At 40.3% G+C, this 20,133-nt stretch overlaps 1 long non-coding RNA gene across 1 annotated transcript in view; it reads right to left on the reverse strand.

Annotated features, from left to right (window-relative positions):
- LOC117935513 overlaps positions 1-14,349 on the reverse strand; it is a 23,852-nt gene extending 9,503 nt beyond the window's left edge. The window contains exons 1-3 of the long non-coding RNA XR_004654771.1: positions 14,338-14,349; positions 13,293-13,300; positions 7,690-7,692 (exon numbers count right to left, since the gene is read on the reverse strand). This is a non-coding gene — a long non-coding RNA (uncharacterized LOC117935513). The remainder of the gene's footprint in view (positions 1-7,689; positions 7,693-13,292; positions 13,301-14,337) is intronic.
- Between the last annotated feature and the right edge of the window lie 5,784 nt (positions 14,350-20,133).

The following is a 20,133-nucleotide window of genomic DNA, read 5'->3' on the forward strand; positions in this document are numbered from 1 at the left end:
CCATTGAGGTTTACGATCAGAAATATTGCGATGTTTGATTTTCTTCATATCGCCCAGCCCTAGGTTGTGTTAACACACACCATTCGTTTCTCCTACCAGGTCACATGAGAATAGGGCATTCATCTTTGTAGTGTTAAATGCACCTAAGTGATCCCTGCTGTGTGTTTGTGTGTGTACACACTCCTGGCTCCTTTGGAGTGGTTAAGCAGCTAGAAAGAAGTATTCGTAAGAAGTCGGTGCTGGAGGATTCCCAACACACCTGCTCTTTTCATTGTGCCTGCATTCTCTCCCCCAGGGGTCTGTGAGCTCATTACTGCAGACACAACTGCATCATAAATAAATACCGGGACATGCTTCATCAATTAAAAAGACAGCGTGGATAGTAGCAGGACCTCCCTCGGAGGTGCATATGCTATTAAACAACACAAAGGCCGAAGCACAGTTAATCACCTACATGTCCATAGCGCAGTTCAGAAAGTCAGGCCATTTTATATACCTGATTAAGCAGTCTGTAAATATGCACAATGATCATGACACATGGTTATTGGTGCATACTGAGTGATGTGACCATCACAAAGCTAGGTGTAGGAAGGCAGTCAAAGCATGTTGCCGGACCCGGTGACCATGTTGTGATTTCCAAAAAAAGAGGACGCTCAGCCGGCCTCGAGACACAAATTCAGACAGGCTTCTCAGAAGTTAATGAACATGCTTTATAATGCCTCAATGGTACAAAAATAACTTATGTAATAAAATAAAATCTTTAACAACCTGAAACAAAATAACAGCTCTCTTTTCAAATTAATAAATACACATGAAATAATGTATGTGATCTACTCTGTTTCAGCTTCAAATAAATATTTCTTAAAACCTTTTTAATGTGACAAGATAAGGTTTTTTAGTGTCCATGTGAGCTTATAGATCTCCAGCACCTTTATTAGACACTGAAACAAATGTGCTAGCATAATACATAATAAAATATTATGTATATAAGACAGCGTCTTAGGAATTACGTCACGCTACAAATTACCGTAGTATTGTGTGCAAAGCGCCTGTCAATTTAAGTACATGCTTAATGCTAATGGTCCCATTAAAAACAGTGAAAACCGGTCATTTTTTTAATGAACTTATAACCCCCCCAGTTCCCCCGGACAGTACATAAAAAGTGGGCATCTCCGGGCCAAAGAAGACGTTTGGTCACCCTATTGTAGGAGGGGCTTACTGTCAACATGTAACAGGTTTGGACTGGCCATCGGTGCAATATGCACACTACGCAAGTTAGGCCCCTGGGCAAATTATGCATTATGGCATCTCTTGGTCCGTCTGTGTCTTGCTTGCACACAGTTCTGTGACTGTTGTTGTCACAACGGTTGTGCGAGGGCTCCACTCAGAGCGCGAGTGGGCTGCAGTTTATACTTGTGCGTTGGTGTGTGTCAGTCTCTTGTTGGGCCGGCGTGTGTGTGTGGGTTTGTGTGTGTGGAGAGTCTGTGATAGAGCAAGTAAGTGAAGGCAATAGCTTTGGGGCATTTAGCGCTCTAGAGTCGTAGTGGGTCAAAGTGTCTCCGCTGCGCTTTCTGACCATGGTGGGAAATCTGCAGCAGGAAAAGTTAACCCTCTCCTTGATTTCATGTTGTTCATGGAGAAGGAGAACCGGGATATGAGTCGGGGGAATAGCAACGCTACCAAGCCATGGCCAAAGCTTGATTACATGTCAGGCTACAGCGTAGGGTCCGTGTCTCCACGTACCTAGTACTTAACCACATCGTAGATTTAACACAGAAACATAAATCACGCTGAAGAGTGAAATACAACTATGTATTACGATTGATAAATGCCAACATTAATGTGTGGAAGAGTTGCCACTGCAGATGGCAGTTACATTGGAATGGAGAATGAAAGCAGTCTTAAGGTCAAGCATTTGGCGGGTTTTTATCTTTCTCCAACATCACACTTGCTTTGTCTTAAAGGAGAACGCAGATTTCACACAGATGTTTACAGGTCTAACTGCAGTGGTGGATACAATTGTACAAAGCCTTTTGTGGCTAAACAAGTAGAAAAAGCTGCTCCAAAAGCACCACCCCTCCCCTCTCAAAAGCACAAACCCAGTTTCTGTTTGTCTTTGATGTGTGTCATATTGAGCGCTGCTAAACTGTGTTTCGTTGTTGAAAACAATGACAATGACAGATCTATTCCATTCTATGTTCAGGGAGTTTTTGAGTTTAAAATGGGTTTCCGAGCATTTCAAGATGGGTTTATTTTTCAATGACGAGCGTGGAATCCCAATACCTGTTGAGTGGTGGAATAGAGGCAAATGACATTATTGTTGGGACTTTGTAAATGATGGTGTATTTTAGACCTACCCTGTCTGTAAAGTGTCCTGAAATAACTCCTGAATTGGTCAGTGTGTCAGTTTTCCGCAGCAGTTTATGTGATAAGGCCGCCCGTTGACTGCCACGTGTGCACTGTATAGAGCTCTACAACACAGATATATCATACCCTCAAAAGAGAACATATTTACACGACATGAATGAAAACTGTATGTTTTATAGGTAAACATCCTTAATTATCTTTGCTTTGGAAAGTTCCGGGGTCCTAGAGCATTTTTAACAAGTTAATCGTTAATGAGATCGACTGAAGTGATGTCAACAGTGAGCTTTTGAAATGGCACAACCTGGATAAATGTTGTTCTTTCACCAGTCAAACACTTGATGAGTCTTTTTTTCTTTGCTTCATTGTTGGCCAGTTCTGACAGATGTGCTGATCTGGGGGTTTTCTCTTGAGGAGGTCACAGACATTTGCATTTTACAGATGACTCCAGGTTTACAGTATCAGTACTCTCTGAAGGCTTTCGTTTTGAAAAATTAATCTGACATGACATACACCAACCCAACAGCTGACCGTTGGCAGAAAAGACAGTCGGACTGACTGACCGAGTTGACAAAAAAAAGTACCTCAGAACACACCAAAAGCGATGCCGACTGCCGAAGCCAGCTGATTGGACGAACGCGCACGTGGGTCTGGTTTCTCCAGAAATTTAAAGCCAGACTGTCATGGTGGCTTGTTCAGAATACAATCTCATTTTTAACCAAAACGAGTTCCTGAAAACATTTTAAAGAGAAACAGCCCGTTCAGCTGCTGAATCTGTCTTCATTTCAGATTGGCAAAGGTCAGTTTAAAAGTCAAATTTCCATCAGATTTTGAGAGACTAGTCCTGCCCACACCACTTGTCATTTCCAGGTTAGCACTCCACCAATCAGATTGGTCATTTGAGTCTGAGCCTTCCGTTGAGTCTCTGACCTCGCCAGATTGTCCGAAGGACAATTATCGGGTTGGTGTGTCACAGCCTTAAAGGAGACATATTTTACACAAACAGTATACAGTAAATTATAAGTATACCAGCTCAAAAAAACTCTCTCTGCATTTCTAACTATGGCTGTGTTTACAAAAGCGTGGAGTTTGGCGACTTTTGCATGCAGAATCTTTTTTTTTTTTTTTACAACAGCGGCATTCAGCTTTGGAGACGAAGAGTACGTAACAATTACAAGACAATTACTTCTCCTGAAGAGTCCATCATGTTCAAATCCTCCGTGTCCATTATTTGAAGGGTTATGCTACATGCAAGCAACTGCCTGGAGGAGGGGTTGGGGGTGGCGCACAATCCCCGAAGACTTGCTCCACGTGGATACGCCAACAGGGTTGTAGCCATTATTTAGAATTCCCCATGGGGGGGCGCCAAAAACAACGTAATATAGCTTTAAAACTGGAAACTTAAAGTGGGCTGTTAGGACAGACCAATACTGGTGATCTCTATCAGCAGTAGTTGTGGACAAATAGTCAAATGACATATGAATTTCAGTTAGTGTATGACAACTTCTCAAAACACTACTGATTAAACCACAGAGGGAACATCGATTCAGTAAGGGGTCATGTTTATACTCTATCCTCCTGTATATGCAGCAGACCGGCGAGTACAGACAGTGATTTTACAGGACTTAGCAGAGCAAGAAGCTAATCAGGACCAGATGGCTAACTGTGTCTGTAGGACACAGGACAAGCTGGCACACACATTTAAGAGATCTTTAGAGTTCAGCGTTGTGTGTGTGTGTGTGTGTGTGAGAGAGACTCATTAAAGGAGGGAGGGTCTAACGTTAGCTACTAGCCGATAGCCCCAATACAGTCGTTAATAACGTGTATTGTAAGATCTAAGTTACAGTCTATGCAGCATACAGCTCTTGGATATATCTTAAGATAATATACATGATGAACTACCTCCATTATATCAATTTTTACAGCTTACTTAGGGGAACTGTCATATGAGTCTGCAGTGAAGAGCGACGTTGGCGCAGTCCTGCAGGTCTGCTCGCGTTCATAATGAGTCTTCATCGTGCCTGGTTAAATCTATCTGGAGTTGGATATTAGTGCATGTTAAACGATTTAAAACATGACGGTTTAAACAAGGACTCTTTAAATGTTAAGACTGGTAAGTTGATGTAATCGCTATTCATTATTTATTCAGCAAATAACGTTTCCATCAACGTTTATAGCATAAGCGGTTTATCCATCAAGATAAAATCCGATGAGACCGAACGTATTTGCTGTGAGTCGATATTCATGAAATTCCGTGGAATTTCACTCTTTCCATGAGGCATTTTTCATTTGACATCACTTAATTTGGATTATGACGTGTGGATGGAAACATAGCTAGTGTGTCTTCTAACACAGTGCTGTTGGTTCATCACCAGACATCTGTACCATGTAAAGTCTGTTGTTGTGGCGTTGGGTACACGAAGAGCTGATGTGTTTGTCACCCGTTGGTATCTTCCTCTAACATTGTCCATTGCTGATGTCGTATTGTCCCAGAGAACTCTGCTTTATGTTTCATGGTCATATCTAAAATCCTGTTTGAACCACTAGATATCCAGATTATCAGCTGCTCCATGGCATGTCCATTCTTTCTCACTCTGATATTTCTCAGATCTATTGAATTAAAAAACGTAATAGTTGTTTTCACACGTTGCCCTCAATTCAACCATCCATCGTCTTGGTACAGGCCAGAGTCTGAATGGGTCAGGTGGAGGGTGGTGTAAGAAGGAGTTTTCACCATGCTTACAAATTCATGTTTCACGTGTTCAGGTGCTGAGTGATATCGGGTTGATATCTGGGAATCATGACCAGAAAAGATAGAGGAGACTGCACACATGACAAGTCGTATAAATTTAGATTAAATGACGCTTTATTCAATTATTGAACAATGAAGAAAACACAAGTGTGTACCCATTTTGTCTCTCTAAACATCAAACTAACTGGGTTTCTTCTATTCTTCCTGTCCTGCACCGGTCAGTTAATTTATTTCTGTGAAACATGGTTACCTTTGAAACAATTCCTTATTTGTAAGACACTTCTACTTGTTTTACACATTCTCATCTGTGGGGTTGTGTTGCCTCAAACTAAATCTTATGTGAAAGATCTTTAGAATAGATGAAATGCAGTTGAAAACCTAGGCTACATGCTTAATCATTCAACCTGTCACTGAGGAGTTGTTGGACCAGAGGTCAGACAAGCTTCTCCTTACCAACAGATCTGGAGGTCAGGCAGGAGTTGGTCTTCTCGGGGAGGTTGAAGGTGTATGAGGTCCTTTCCTTTTGGAGAATGATCCGTTCTTCTGCATGGATGTTGTGACACCACTCAGCTCATACGTCTACGACAACCCTCATCAGCTGCTGTTTTTTTAACCCTCATGATGCCCTTGGGTCAAATTTCATCCGTTTTCAGTTAATTATTATTATTTTTTTGGCACAAAAATGGGCCGTTGAAATGAGCAATAAATATTAACACAAAAACATCAAAAAAAGCACCCACAACATTGAAAAAGTGACCAAAACGTTGTTTTTTTCATGGTTGACGGGAAGACAACACAATAGTTAAAACAAGACTTCTCTTCATTCATCATAAGAGGAAACTTTGCAACATCAGCTCTCCATGCAGCAATCAATGTCCTTTACATGACTCTAAAACCACGGAGGCTGACGTGTCTTCATACACACATTATTCAGAGAGTAGAGTAAACTTCCAGAGATAACTATGTACGTGTAAAGAGGGCCAGAATATGCATGAAAAAGCAGGCTTATTTGTTCACCCATCATTTATTTTCACATTTATTTACATTTTAACGGCCCCAGGTCAAGGAAATGACTTTTTTAAATGCTAAAACAAATGCTTCTGCTGTAGCTTACACAGTGAGGGTGTGTCTGAAAAGTTGAGCGCTTTGTCTCTGCAGTCACCTCAAACCAGTGACTCGCCCTGAGCTTTCAACAATTGCTCCATCACTGTCACTGCACCGTCGCCATGTATGCTTTCCTGGGAGCGACGTTGGACAACAGACGATGACATGAAGCTCTCTGTGCATCCACAATGCTGCAGCTCGGCTGATATGGAGAGCTACAGGCTGACAGATTGTACCTTCTGTCAGTATTTTTAACCGGCAAAGCCTGCATGTTTTAATGCTTTGGTCATGTCTCAAAATCAAATATAGTTACACAGCCAGTGGTGTTTTTCTGAAGACCACTCTTTGCACATATTGTCATTCTGCAATCAGACTGGCTGATCTACTTAGTTGTAAGTGTAAGTGGAATTAATCAGCAACACCTTGTTACATGAGGTACACAGTTGAGTATTGAAGTTCATCCTTGACATTATGACAAGTGTACGGAGGGGCGTAGGTTTCGTTTCAACAACAACATTATGATGAGAACCTTATTGCAATGAGTTAATATCTCGAAATATTATCTTAGTATCTTTAAATTGAGTTAGTATACCATAAAAACTACTTTTTGAGGCTGACCATCCAAAAAGCGATCTTAGTGAGATCACGGTTTGAGTACTATCTAAAACTGTTTCAGAACAAACAGCAGGTTTTTTGGTTTTTTCTTACTTAAAAGGATATTTCACTGCTGAAAAGATGAATGAATTTCTGTATTAAATTGGGTCATTTGTGTAGTTTTGAGTATCAAAGTTGGTGCTTTCTAGGCCGATAAAAAACGTTAAATGTATTTTTGGCTAATGAGGATGAAAGAGAACAACTCCCAGAATGCACTTGCTTCGTTTCCCTACGAGGCCACTCCCAAGCCACACCTACTGGTTACAAACATAGACAGTGAAACTGGTTACAGAGAGGCAGTCATGTCAAGTCAAGTGTGTTTTATCGTCATTTCAACCATCTACTGTACACAAAACGTTTCACCGTGGCTCAAGTGGTGTTACACATTTAAATATTTAAATAACGTTACATAAAAACGACATATAAAACAGGCTACATGTAGTGCATACACATTATAGGCTCCGTAAAGTTTAGCTAAAGCAATGGTAGCATTAGTGCTTGGCGGGATTTAAACATGAGTACAAACACAGCCGTGAATTTGTCACAAACTCCACCAGCAACGAGCAGTTAGTTTGATACAACCAGCCCATTTCTGCACCAGTCCGTGTTAAAACAGCCCGCGATTCTTACCCAACAGAGCATCTGCTATCTGCTGTGAAGGCTAGCAGTCCTGGATGCCGGATAGCAGAGTCTGGCACACTGTTGTTAAGCCATGTTTCCACAAAAACCACAACACAACAGTCTCTGAGCTCGCGTTGGGAGTTTAAACCATAATGTGGCAATGTATATGTAGCCTGAGTCTTTCTTCAGATCACCTGCTTATTAATATCAGTTTAAGAGAAGGCGTTGCAATTAGCTAGAAGGGTTGATGTTAAGTAACCGATTGTAGCACTTTGAGGCCTTTTCTTTCAGTTTAAAGCCTGCCACAGCTATTGCCTTGCACCTAAACACTCTGAAGGTTTATTAGACTATTCAGTCAATACTGGTCAAAGGTCTGTGGAAGACTGATCACCTCTACTACACAAGTTAACTCTAAGGATCATCCCCTAATCTGCACACAAGTAGACAAGAATGCAAAGGCAAACATTACATTTCTGAGATAAAGAGAAGTGTAATGTGTCTTCCTGCAGAAACAAGATTAGAAGCCACTACCTGTTAGGCCACTGAATACACAAACTGTTGTGTATTGTCTACTGTGAACATCATAGTAGTTTTGCATTACCAGACCTTCATCCACAGCGCTACAAAGGAGGGTCTGGACACATGGGTTTAACCATGGTCGTCATAAATCCATCAGAGTTATGAATGCAAACACTAAGAAAGTGGAAGGTGACGAACTTCCAGCTGAAATGAGGGATATCTGGCAGAATTTCCGACGGCCCCGGAAAAAACCTGGAAACAAAACAATATATATAAACTGACATCATAGCAACACAACAAAACAGACCAATATTTAACATTCTAATCAGATGAGAAACCAAACGCTTGTGTTTCCTCTACAAGTCATGAGATCTCTGCAAGAACATTTTTTGAAAGATTATAATGCCTAAATGAAAAGACAGACACTCCTATATATGTTTCCGTTTATCTATGCATTTACTAAAGGTGTTACATCGATCTGGAACGGTGTATCCATTCAATGATCAATGATCCAACATCATCGATGCAAAGTGAAAATATCGATACGCATCATCATCTTTAAATTACACCTTTTTTTTAAATTTACATTTTATATTAATTCTTTTCACTCAAAGTAGTTGATTTTTGTTTAAATGTTTGGAGGAGTTATACAATTGTCATCTATTCATGAGCTTTTTATAAGTTGACATAGAGTAAATGTAACTAGTTGTGTTAAATGGACTTATGTATGGTCTCGTGTCGGTCTCAGGCTCCTGAATTGAAACAAACCAAAATGGTATCTTGGCGTATCTTACAGATATATGGATCTGACATAAAATTGCATCATGATTATTGGGGATGAGCAAGTACAGCATTATCTGTATCTGTATCTGTTTACCACATGAATTATCTGTATCCGGATCCGTACTCAGACTGGGCGGGGCCTAAACCGGAAGTGGTCAAATTTAAACCGGAAGTGGGTTTGGTTATCTTGAAATGTGCGGGGCTTTAACCGGTATGTTATTTAAGCATGCAATTGAAATGAGTTGATCAAAAATTGTTATATTTATTGCTGATTTGAAAACAATTTACATGACAGCATCAAGTTTCAGATCAATGGTGTTGTCATGGTAACAAACAAGCTATATACAGAAGGTTTTGCAACACCGAATACAACACATGCCGTTGCAATTATGAAGTAAAATGTAATGAACAAGAGTTTTCATACTCAATATAACTTTCTTTTTTTACGGATAATGACTCATATTACTCGTAAAATACTTGTACTCGGCAAAAGTGCTTTATCCGTACCGGATACTCGGATCACCCCTAATGATTATAATAATATTAATTTTCTGACTGATTGTTCTCTACCCCTACATAGATATACGGAATAATCGTATAGCGATGGAGTCTAATTGCCAAAAACTTGAGCTGCACAATAAACCTAATTTGCATATTTGCTACATCTGCATCTACACGTCTCTCCTTATTGAAATAGTTAAACGATAGATTCAGTTAGCTTTAAACTAGCTTGGGGTGTATCTAATTAATTATTAATAGCAATTTGTACCAGTATTAAAGCGTTTAGCTTTGTGTACATGAACATCAAGCTCAACACTTTAATGCATTAACGATGATAACAAATGTTCAGCAAACACAAAAAATACTTCCATTTAAATGATTATTGCTCCGTCAGCGATGCCGCTCCAACTGTAATCGTCCGACCAACGTCCGTCATTGTTTTTTAGTTTTTTTTACAAGCCTGAAAAGCAGCGCATATAGGATTGTGGGTAATTTGGGAGTGCCAAGATTACACATCAACCTGCGCTCGATTGCTCTTATTTCATCCTTCAAGTATTCAAATTGAATTGTGAGACCTGAATGTGAAGATGTATAGAGAGTTCAAATTATACTGGACTTTAGTTCCTAACAGATACTTTTCTTACTATCCTAATCAGATTTAGTTTTTCAATGCATGATTCAAATTGAACAAGAAAATATCAAATTATGAGATTCAAATTCAGCTTTTCAATGCAATTATTCAAGTTTAGCCATTCAAATTCAAACATAAATGATTCAAATTCAGTTTCGTGTGAAACGTATTTCAGCCCGTATTTTATTCCCAGTAACCCTTTCTTAACCCTCGTGTTGTCTCCTCGTCAAAATTGAAAATCAATACTTTTGTTGACGCTTTTTATCGATGTTTTCACATTTTTCTTACGTTTTTGGGACTCTTTTAATACTTTTGATGCTTTTTTCAATGTTTGTCACTTTTTTGGATGTTTTCAACACTACGTAAAACTAACTTATTAACTTTAGTTTTACAGTTGTTCATGGAACTTATGGTCAATAAACCTAAATTATAGGAAATACTAGCTATTGTTTGCGTTAGAAAAGCAGAAATTAAGAATTATTTAGACTAAATTAAAGGACTGTATGTTGATGATAATCCCAGACTGGAATATATCAACTTTTACTCAATACTATTTCGAAATCACTTCAATTTGTTTTTCTAATGCTATAAAAAGGGAAAGTAGAGATTTTTACTTGCCAAAGAGCGTTGTGTGGAATCAATCATGTTTTTCTGAGTAATACAATTTGAGTTGTTAAAAGGAAAACTGCCCAATTTGATCCGAGGACAACATAAGGGTTAAATGATAAGAGATGGACATACTAGGTACACCCAACTGTAACCTCGACCCATCAAGAGACTGGAAGAAGAAGTTGTTGTGTTTGCTTGCTCGGAGCCTCTGGAGAATTGTAATGGTCTTAAGATGACCTCCTGGCCGGGGCAACTGTGGGCTGCAAAGCTTTGGGTTTAGACAAACATCAGACTCTGGGGAGCATTACAGCTTTGAGGGGTGCTGACAAGCGTGATTGGCTACATGTGGGATATTTATTTAAAATTTCACATATTGTTAATTCAGCTCTTGTATGTAACAGCCAAGAAATGCTAACCATTTGAAAAGCAACATTCTTGAGCTCAGCTTTGGCAGAGACCATCAAAATGGGGAAATTAGCCTACCCAAAACACTGTTTAGTTGCACATGTGAGGTCACACTTACCAAAGGACTGTTTTCTTAACAATTTCTTCTCTTAGCAACGTCCCAGGCTCTGCTGCCCGCTTTCCAAACAAGCACACACACACACACACACACACACACACACACACACACACACACACACACACACACACAGAGATGGAGAGAGAGAAGCTGCTCAATCAGTCATCAATCATTACGCTCTGCAAAAAACAATTAGGAGCAAGCGCTGATGGTTCAAACATGAAAACAAAAGTCAGAGAAACATATGGACCGACCACTCGCTCTCTGCATATTAATATACTCCAGTAAAAGTCAATGTAAAGGAAAACTTGATGATCCAGAAGACTACAGAAAAGTAAATAAAGAAGGTGAATAAATTGAGAGAAAACAATTCAAAAAGACTTTGTAGGTGCATTTTGCCGTAATCCAATGAAACAAAAATCCACGGTGATCAGTAGATCCACAAAAGGGGTCCAGGTGCATCTCTCCGCCCGTCACACAAAGTGGAACATAAGAAGTCCAAATCTACACAAAACCAGGTGCAAGATGTCCAGACTAATGCAACAGTAACTTTCGTTTTTGGCGTCCTGCATGCGCATCGACTATGGTCTCAGGTGACTGAAGTAGTATATGAAATAAGATGTATTACCTCCCACCATTTAGTTGTTTTCTGTTATTTAAAACATACGTAAACTATCTGGTCATGCCAGATGTAATTGTTCCACACAATTTTTGAAACAATGCAATTATACGTTTCAGCCACCGGGAAGGGGGCCAGTGCTCCGCGTATGGTCTGTGGATGAATTGCTGCTTGAACAAACACACTTTTTTCTTTCTTTATCTATGATTCAACCCATTCTCAATCCCAACTCGTAAAATAAGGACACTTGTCCAGTGGCTCTCGGGTTCAGATACCAATGCAAAAATCTGCCTTAAGCATCTCTAAGGAACACACCGGGCATAGCAGGAGCTTGACCTCGACACTGTAAGATGGCGTAGTATAAAGAACAACAACAGTAGCGAATAAGATAAAAGACCCAAAAATTGGTGTAAGGATATTTTTGTTTAAGGTTTTTTTTGGGGGGGGGGCTTTTCCCTTTATTATCAAGTGACAGTGGATAGACATGACGGGGGAATGACACGCAGTAAAGGTCAGACTCAAACCCCGGGCCGCTGCAGGACCCAGCAACATGGGGCAAACGTTCCTACTGGGTGAGCTGTAGGCCACCCCCGCGTTGGTGATGGTTGTTGGGTCAACGACACAGGACTTTTGCCCATGAGGCTGGGGTTCATATCCTGTACTTGTCCCGCCTGTCACTGAAATGCACATTATGTAACTCCACCCACACTCTTTTTTTCTGTCAATTCCGTAAAATCTTGTGCAACATGTCAATTAAACGTAAGGCCCGACCCAGAGCCTCAAAATGACCCCAAGAGTCCTAACACAGAGCGTCAAAAGGTGACACCAAGAGTCCCGACCAAGTATATGACCAAGTAAATATGATGCCAAGGGGGCTAGATGCAAGTTCTGAGTGCATCGAAAAGTTATGCCAAAAGTCCCGACTAAGCCCATCTAAATATGGCGTTAAAGGAGACTTTCTGCATCAATATCAAAGGCCAAAGGCACCTGATCAAGCTTACCTTTTTTTGACACAATGAGAGTGAGAATACATTGTATTACTTAACTTCTTAGCCCGTCTCTGAGCTTCTGCAGCACATGCATGTCCCACCCAGGAATCAATGCAGTCTACTGTTGATACTTTGCAGAGTGTGGTATAATGAAGACCTTATTAATCTGACAATGATACCACTCCAGCAGGAGACAATGCCAACTTTTTCTTTTTACATCCTCAGCTCCAAGTCAATGCTTGACAGTTTATACATGTGGGAACTACACAGATGAAAGGAGACCAAGATGTCATTGATGTTGCCTGCTTTTCATTAGGCATCCATTCCAAGAGCTGAAGCAAATGTTTCTGCTCAACCTTCTAAATTACGAGCATCAGTCAAAGTGTCATTTACCCTGTTAATGTCGAGTAATGACGAAAGCTGTGTTCTAAGAAAAGCTCTCTCTGTCCACACAGCGCAAACTGTGCAAAGCAATGGCATGTTTCGTGAAGAGTATCCAGCCTTGCCTCAGTGCGTTCACTGTGAGCTCAACTACGGATAAAGTGCCCGACAATTAGCAGACTTGATTGCAGTCACAGAGGCTGCCAAGCAGCAATTTCCATTGTTAATAACCAAAAGAAAACATTTATGTCTGATGCTGGAAATTGTTTTGCTTTTAGCGGCAGTGGCCCTCAGCCATTCGTGGTATTTTATTATAATTAGTTAGAAAAACATCATAGTCTTGGACCAGAGACAGAGTGACATATTTTTTCAATTAGGTGCCATTTTATGACCCCTTAGGAAAATAAATAATTGTGTACAACCCTAACACCATGTCAGACTGCAAGCATTTATGACCACATTTTATGAGAAAAAAATGGTATGCAGCAAAGGATATCAGTTGCGTAAACAGGTGCATTTCTTCTCACATTCTGCCCCATCACTGTCAGTCCATGTTAAACTATAAAGTATATGAACAGTTGTGCTTAATTTTAAAGTGAGGATTAATCTTCTGTATGAAAAACAATCAAGAAGAAGAACAAGAAATAGATGGAAGCCAAGGTCATGAAAAATTATTACTATTGTGATTTCAGAAAGGTTTCACTACTGATCTAAAAGTCTTTCTGCATGGATATTTAATGTTACTGCATTCTTAGAGATACTGGCTCACAGAAAACACCCCGGCTTTACAATCAGTCCGTTCGTTCATGTTTATTGGACAATTGGGGAAATTATGTTGCAGCAGAAATCCCGTCACATGGCATTTTAAAACAACATTAGGACGGACAAGACAAAGAAAAAGAAAACCATTACATGTCTACATTGCTGCTCATAATCAGTTCCCAACTTGCTCAGAATTCTATCAGAGTTTTCCGTTCACCTTCTAAACCAAACGATGATATAGGTTGTTTGTTCCTAAACTCTTATCCCACCCACAGGAGTTTGTTGTAAAATAGTTCCCCTAGGGGTGGCAGGAAATACCTGTACATCTGAACCAGAGGACGTCCGCGGTTTTAAAACATCTGTTAAACGGTTTCACTTAGGTTAGGTTTAGGCAAAAAAAAAACTACTTGGTTAACCCTCATGTTGTCCTTGGGTTAAATTTGACCCCTTAAAAAAATGTCCATATCTGAAATATGGGTTTCTTTTTAACCAAATGACCACAAAAAATGGATTGGATTCCATAACGCTCTTTGCAAATACAATTAATTTGTATGTAACTTGTATTTAACTTTCATTCCTGACAAAACTCATCTCTACGTTCCTCGTTCTGCTTTTTTAACTCAAATATTGGGTATTGGTCCATGTAAATGAGGGTTATTGACCAATTCCAAAACGTAGTGTAAAACTAGTGGTAGTAAGGTGGTGTCAGTAAAAACTAAAAAACAAAGTCTGAAAAAGGGACAAAAATGTCAACGTTTTGTCCGTTTTTGACCCGGAAGGACAGAAGGAGGGTTAAGTTTAGGAGAACATAGTGGTTTGGGTGAAATCAGACGCTCTGTTTATGCACTTGATGCAGATTATGAATTTGGTTTGTTCCGTAAACTTAAAAGAAAATCCCAGTTTACTTGTATTCTCAAACAGGTGATAAACCCCAGTCTCCTGGGTGAAAGACATTTCTGTGTTTATGTGACCCATCTACCACCACCACCCAATCTCCATCCTTACGCACAACTTGGCGCTCTTTTACTTTGTCACATTACTTCCTGCTTGGCTCCCGTCATAATTACTACATCATAATTACTATAGTCAGGGCAATAACTGTTGCGATAACTATTGTTTTTGTTTTTTGATTGAATTGAACATCTAGCTTGCCCACTAGTGTGTGCCATGTAGGCTGAGACCTTGGCTATGGCCCGAGGCTCAACACCAACCTGCTGGCCTGCGTGTCATCCCCTTCTCTCTCCCCCCACCTTTCCTGTCTTACCACTGTCACTATCAGATTAGTCTCGCTTTGCCAGAACTTCCACCACAGCACTGCTAAGGAGGGTCTGGCTGTTCCACACAGCACCACGTAGGATGCGAAAAAACTAATCTTGCATTTCTTTAAACCAATCACAATCGTCCTGGGCGATGCTAAGCGGTGAGTAGAGCAAAGTAGCCTCAGGAAGGAACTTGTTTTGGTGGAACGTTTACTCTCAAAAGTTGTTTTAGTTGCACAGCAGAAAACTCTGATTGGACAGATGGTCTAGCTAGCTGTCTGGATTTAGGTTGGAGGTTGGAACGCCCACACAAAGAAAATGGAAGGTAACGGGCATCTGGCCGAAAAGAGGGACAGAATTTCCGGCAGAAAGAGAGCAATCCTGGAAATGGAACGTTGTGGATATAGACTACCATCAAATAAAGTGAATGAGCACCCAAAAAACAAGTACAGCCAACAGAGGGAATCATCACTATTTCTGTAAATATGACACATAACTGCTGCTTGAATAAAACAACTTAGCAGAGCGTTTTTACGGAGTATGACACTGCTTGTTCTTATCACTTTGGGTGAGCATGATCTCCTGCAGGATGTCCCCATGCACCTTGAGATATCAGCACTAACAGCGGAGAGCGAGTGGCCTAATCCCTGTCCTGTCTGGACTCATTTTTCAGTGATACACCCCACTTTATAGATACTGCTGTTTGTCCTTTGTCAAACACTAAGGGAGCCGAAGCCGAGTGCTCGCTCCTCTCCAACATCAAGACTGAGGCAGTATCTGCTGTCGTGATAAAAGAGTGATTGAAAGAGAAGCGCTGGAGCTTAAGAGACTATTAGAGAGCGAGTTGCCCTCTCCTCTCTGTCATCCTGCTACAGTCAGGGAGGCTGGCTTTTATCATGCCAACACTCGTAAGAGCTTTTAGTTAAGCTAAGCAGTAAAGAAATAAATAAAAACACCAGCTGCGTGCTCCAGAATGAGGCCATAATCATTTAAAAACAAATAGTCAACCGTCACAGTCATTATTGGTAATTGCTTCATCAGGTGGTGGCAGCGTTGGGCTGGATGTTCTCGAACATAGTAGTAAGACCAGCGCTGCCAAACTCCTCAGGAGCCTGAAGTCATAGCAGCATTACAGTTTGAAATAAAAAGTGGAGCGCAATGCCAGCTGTCTTGTCGAGCACTTTAGGATAGCTCATGTAACTTAATACGGTTTGCTCCAAAATCTCACGAACTGCAAAAACTACTTCCACAGTAGAGCCTTACAAATGCAGGAACAATCTGAACTGGTCCTTTCAGGAAGATGAAAGCAAGTGCTTCCTCTTTCCAGAAACAGATGGGATGGTTGGCAGTGCTTAGAAAAAAAAAGATTAATCAGAACAAGATTCCATGTTGGATCTGCAGGGATGAGTTCACCCTGTTCCAAGTTCACCTATCAACTGAGCCCCAATGATATGTTTTTTTATTTTTTATCTCTTACCAGACTACATTTATTGCACTGCATTACTCACTAAAGCACATTTTAGTTTGTGCTGTGAGGTTTAACATGCAGATGACAGACAAATTACACAATCCTGATCCGTTTGTCTCCTTTAGAAACTTTGTTCCCATAGCAACAGGCTCATGATATCAGTGGCTGCTCTTACATGCCCCACCCGTGTACAAGGTGGGGATATCCTCCAGTTCAACCATTAGCTCAGACAGCCATAAACCCATCAGCAAATTGACAAATTGTTGCAGATATGTCAAAATAATAGCCTCAGGAGTAATGATAATATAGACCAATGTGCAGTGACAAAAAGTAAATCATTGGTTGAATGCTGGGTACGGAGTCCCAGAGGTGACAAATGTCATGCAAGAAGAATTATCTATATGTATATCCTTTTGACATTTGATCAAAGTCAAAGGTTTAATTGATTGACATAAAATCAATGCATTTGAGAGTTTAGATTGTTTAAAAGATATCAAAGTTTACAATAATTGGAGCTTTAAAAAAAGAATGCAATCATTACGATTTGCCCCTTTTTACCCTTTGAATCTTGGGTTGTTTGTTCTTGGTTTGTCTCAGCTAAAGATGTCATGTGTTCTGATTCCGAGGGCTGCACGTTATGACCTAAAATCAAAATCACAATAATTTGCACATTTTACTCTCAATAATGATAAATGAACGATAATTAAAAAATGTTGTGATTCGGCAACGGACACTGCATTTCTTTTTTGTCGAGGTTTTAAAAAACGTCTTTTGCATGATGAAAATGTAAACAAGCCATGCAATCTAATTCTTAACCGCTAATTAACTTGTTGAACCAGCGTTATAAGCTCCTCTTTTTTTTCTGCTTCTGCTACGTGACACATGAAACTATTTTGAGGACGAGTTAAATCGGCCGTCCCAGAGTGGACCAGGCAGACCCACAGCTGAAAACCTGCAGGTGGAGGCGCCGGAGACAGGCTCGGACATGCACGCCGCAAAGACATATCATGCTAATTTGTGACACTCTTGGGGCTCTGCAGGGGCGCCACCAGGAATTTTGGGCTCCATGACAATTAGTTTAATTCATTTTATATTAGTTTTAACATATTTTTTGGGGCCACTGTAAGTCATGAGGAATCGTCCTAACTTTTCACTATTCGGCGCCCCTGGGGCTCTGTACTGCAAACTGCTTAACCTACAAATCCCTTCAAAACTCTACATAAATAATTTGATTGTTGCCCTGCTTTTCTTCATGCTTGTCATTGGGTATCGTGACAGATATTCTTCTCTGGAACTGTCCCATCCCACCCACCCCCTCTCCATTACCGTCCACCAGTCCACATTTCCCCACCCAACAGAAGAAAAGAAAAAAATGGTGTTGAAGTAGATGAGAGAACCAAAGCCTTCCAACCCCATGCTCTGGTTCTTTTAATGTTGTGTTGTGTTTTCTGTTCTGTTTTTGAGGCACTGGGGACATTCCTGGCACTGAGCTCTTTGGTCTCAATTGCAAGCAGCTGCCCACTCCCATTTCCAGAGAGCAGACTATCTCCCACGGGATCTGCTGCATATTTATTTCTATGAAATCATTCCAACAGGGTAGCTTTTAAAAGATGTCATTTTACATTTTCTTTGCTGTCCAAGTGGAGACACACACATCACCAAGTGGGAAGGAAAGTCAGTGTGCTGCCCCCTGCTGATTGCATTCAAAACTGTCCATTAAAGAAACTGAAGTGGATTCAACGTTTCAAATGACTCCACATGTTGTCATGCATCTGATACTTATTAAATTGTGGTAGGCTAGCAGCTCTCTAAGGCTGTACTTTGCTCAAAATGGCAATGTTAACATTCAGATGTTTAGTCGGTAGTATTCACTAAGGGTGTAACGATACATTGATCTCGATCAATATACAGTTTATCAGTTTATTCCAACAGTCCAATATTATCAGTACAAAGTCAAAATATCCTTACTGAACATATCAGCATTTTTAAGATGTGCCTTTATTTTGAAATTGCCACTTCATATGTATTCTTTTCATTAAAAAGAGTAGTTTGTTTTTAATTTAAATGCCTGGAAAAGCGTAGTAATGAATTTTTCAATCATATCGTAGTTGCATTTAGTGAGCTGATAGAAATGTAACTGATTGTGTTAAATGGGCTTATGGTGTTGTCTCATATCGGTCGCAAGACCCTAAATTCAATCGAATCACCATCAGACTTTGGGGCATTTAGTAAATATTGTATTATTTGTATCCAAAAAAATCCATGTAATATCGTATAGTGATAAAACATGTTATTTATACCCCTAATGTTCCCTTTGTTCAAAATCCTACATTAGCATGTTAGCAGACTTTCTCCTTAGGTCTGGTCATAGTTCCTATTGCTACCAGAGCAGGGGTTCTCAACCTTTTTCACCTCAAGGTGTCAGGGATGTGTCAGGAAAAGCAATGCTTGGACCCAAATGCAGTTTAGAGGTGATTCATAAATCACAAATAAAATACAAACTAACAAACAGTGTCTTGAAAAGAGCAGGCCAAAAAGTATTCTGGACAGGAACCAAAATCAACGGGAACATGAGACAAATAGATCCAACGACGAGACAGCACAGAACCGAACATGACAGACCTTGACAACAGCGACCAGCAACCGAAACGTAACAAAACCAGGACACAAGGTCGCCAATCTTCTCTATTCTAATAATCTGTTCTGAATGTATGTAATGAACCACGACATTGCCACTTCTACACAGCTGGGAGCCCTTGAATGAAATGAATACAATACAAACAAACAGGTGCTGAACAATTGCATGGGTGTGCCAGAGGGAAAGGGGATTTATCAGATAAAAGTGTCCGGCCTGTTACCACAACAAGAACTAATGATTCAATCATTCTCTCAGCAAACAAGCAAGTCAATGAAACTAGTAAGTGCACTCATAACAAGTGTGTAGAAAACCAAACACAGAGACTTTATCACTTGAACGTACACATGCACTGTACATCGTCTTGCAACAGATTCCCAATCTTTAGCGTCATTGCATAAATGCGTCATGTATCATATTATTGAAATGTAAGGTTTGTATTATGTGGACACGCCGACAGTTTTGTTGTCGTTACTTTGAATTCCTCATGGTGGAGAGCGAAACTACGCTCTATAGCTTTTACATGATTCATAAAATCATGCATGCAATTATAGGGCTATTTGAACAGCTTAGTATTCTATACAAAAAAGGTATTGTATAAAAGCTTTGGGCCATCCTTCACATTGTTGCAGGCCCCGTTTATTATAGAAACTTTGATTTCTACAATTTGTATAGTGGGGGTGGCTCCATCTCTCTTTGAGATTATGGGATTCTGGGTAAAATGTGGAGGGAAGCAGAAGTGGGGAACAGAAGTTCTCATCCTCAATTGAGCATCAATCTTGGGTTTAAATGGGGCAAGTGAAAGGAACCCTTAGTGAGAGAGATCTCGCCTTTGGACAGTCCTCAACTAAAACAAATAAAGTAGCGTGCTGCTGTTAGCTTGGAGGAAGGGGACAAGGAACGTCGGGATGTCTAGCTCAACCTAAACTCTTTGGGTCACAACACGGTCATTCACATTG

This window comes from Etheostoma cragini, chromosome 20 (genome assembly GCF_013103735.1).
Source record: "Etheostoma cragini isolate CJK2018 chromosome 20, CSU_Ecrag_1.0, whole genome shotgun sequence".
NCBI classification, from domain to species: domain Eukaryota; kingdom Metazoa; phylum Chordata; class Actinopteri; order Perciformes; family Percidae; genus Etheostoma; species Etheostoma cragini.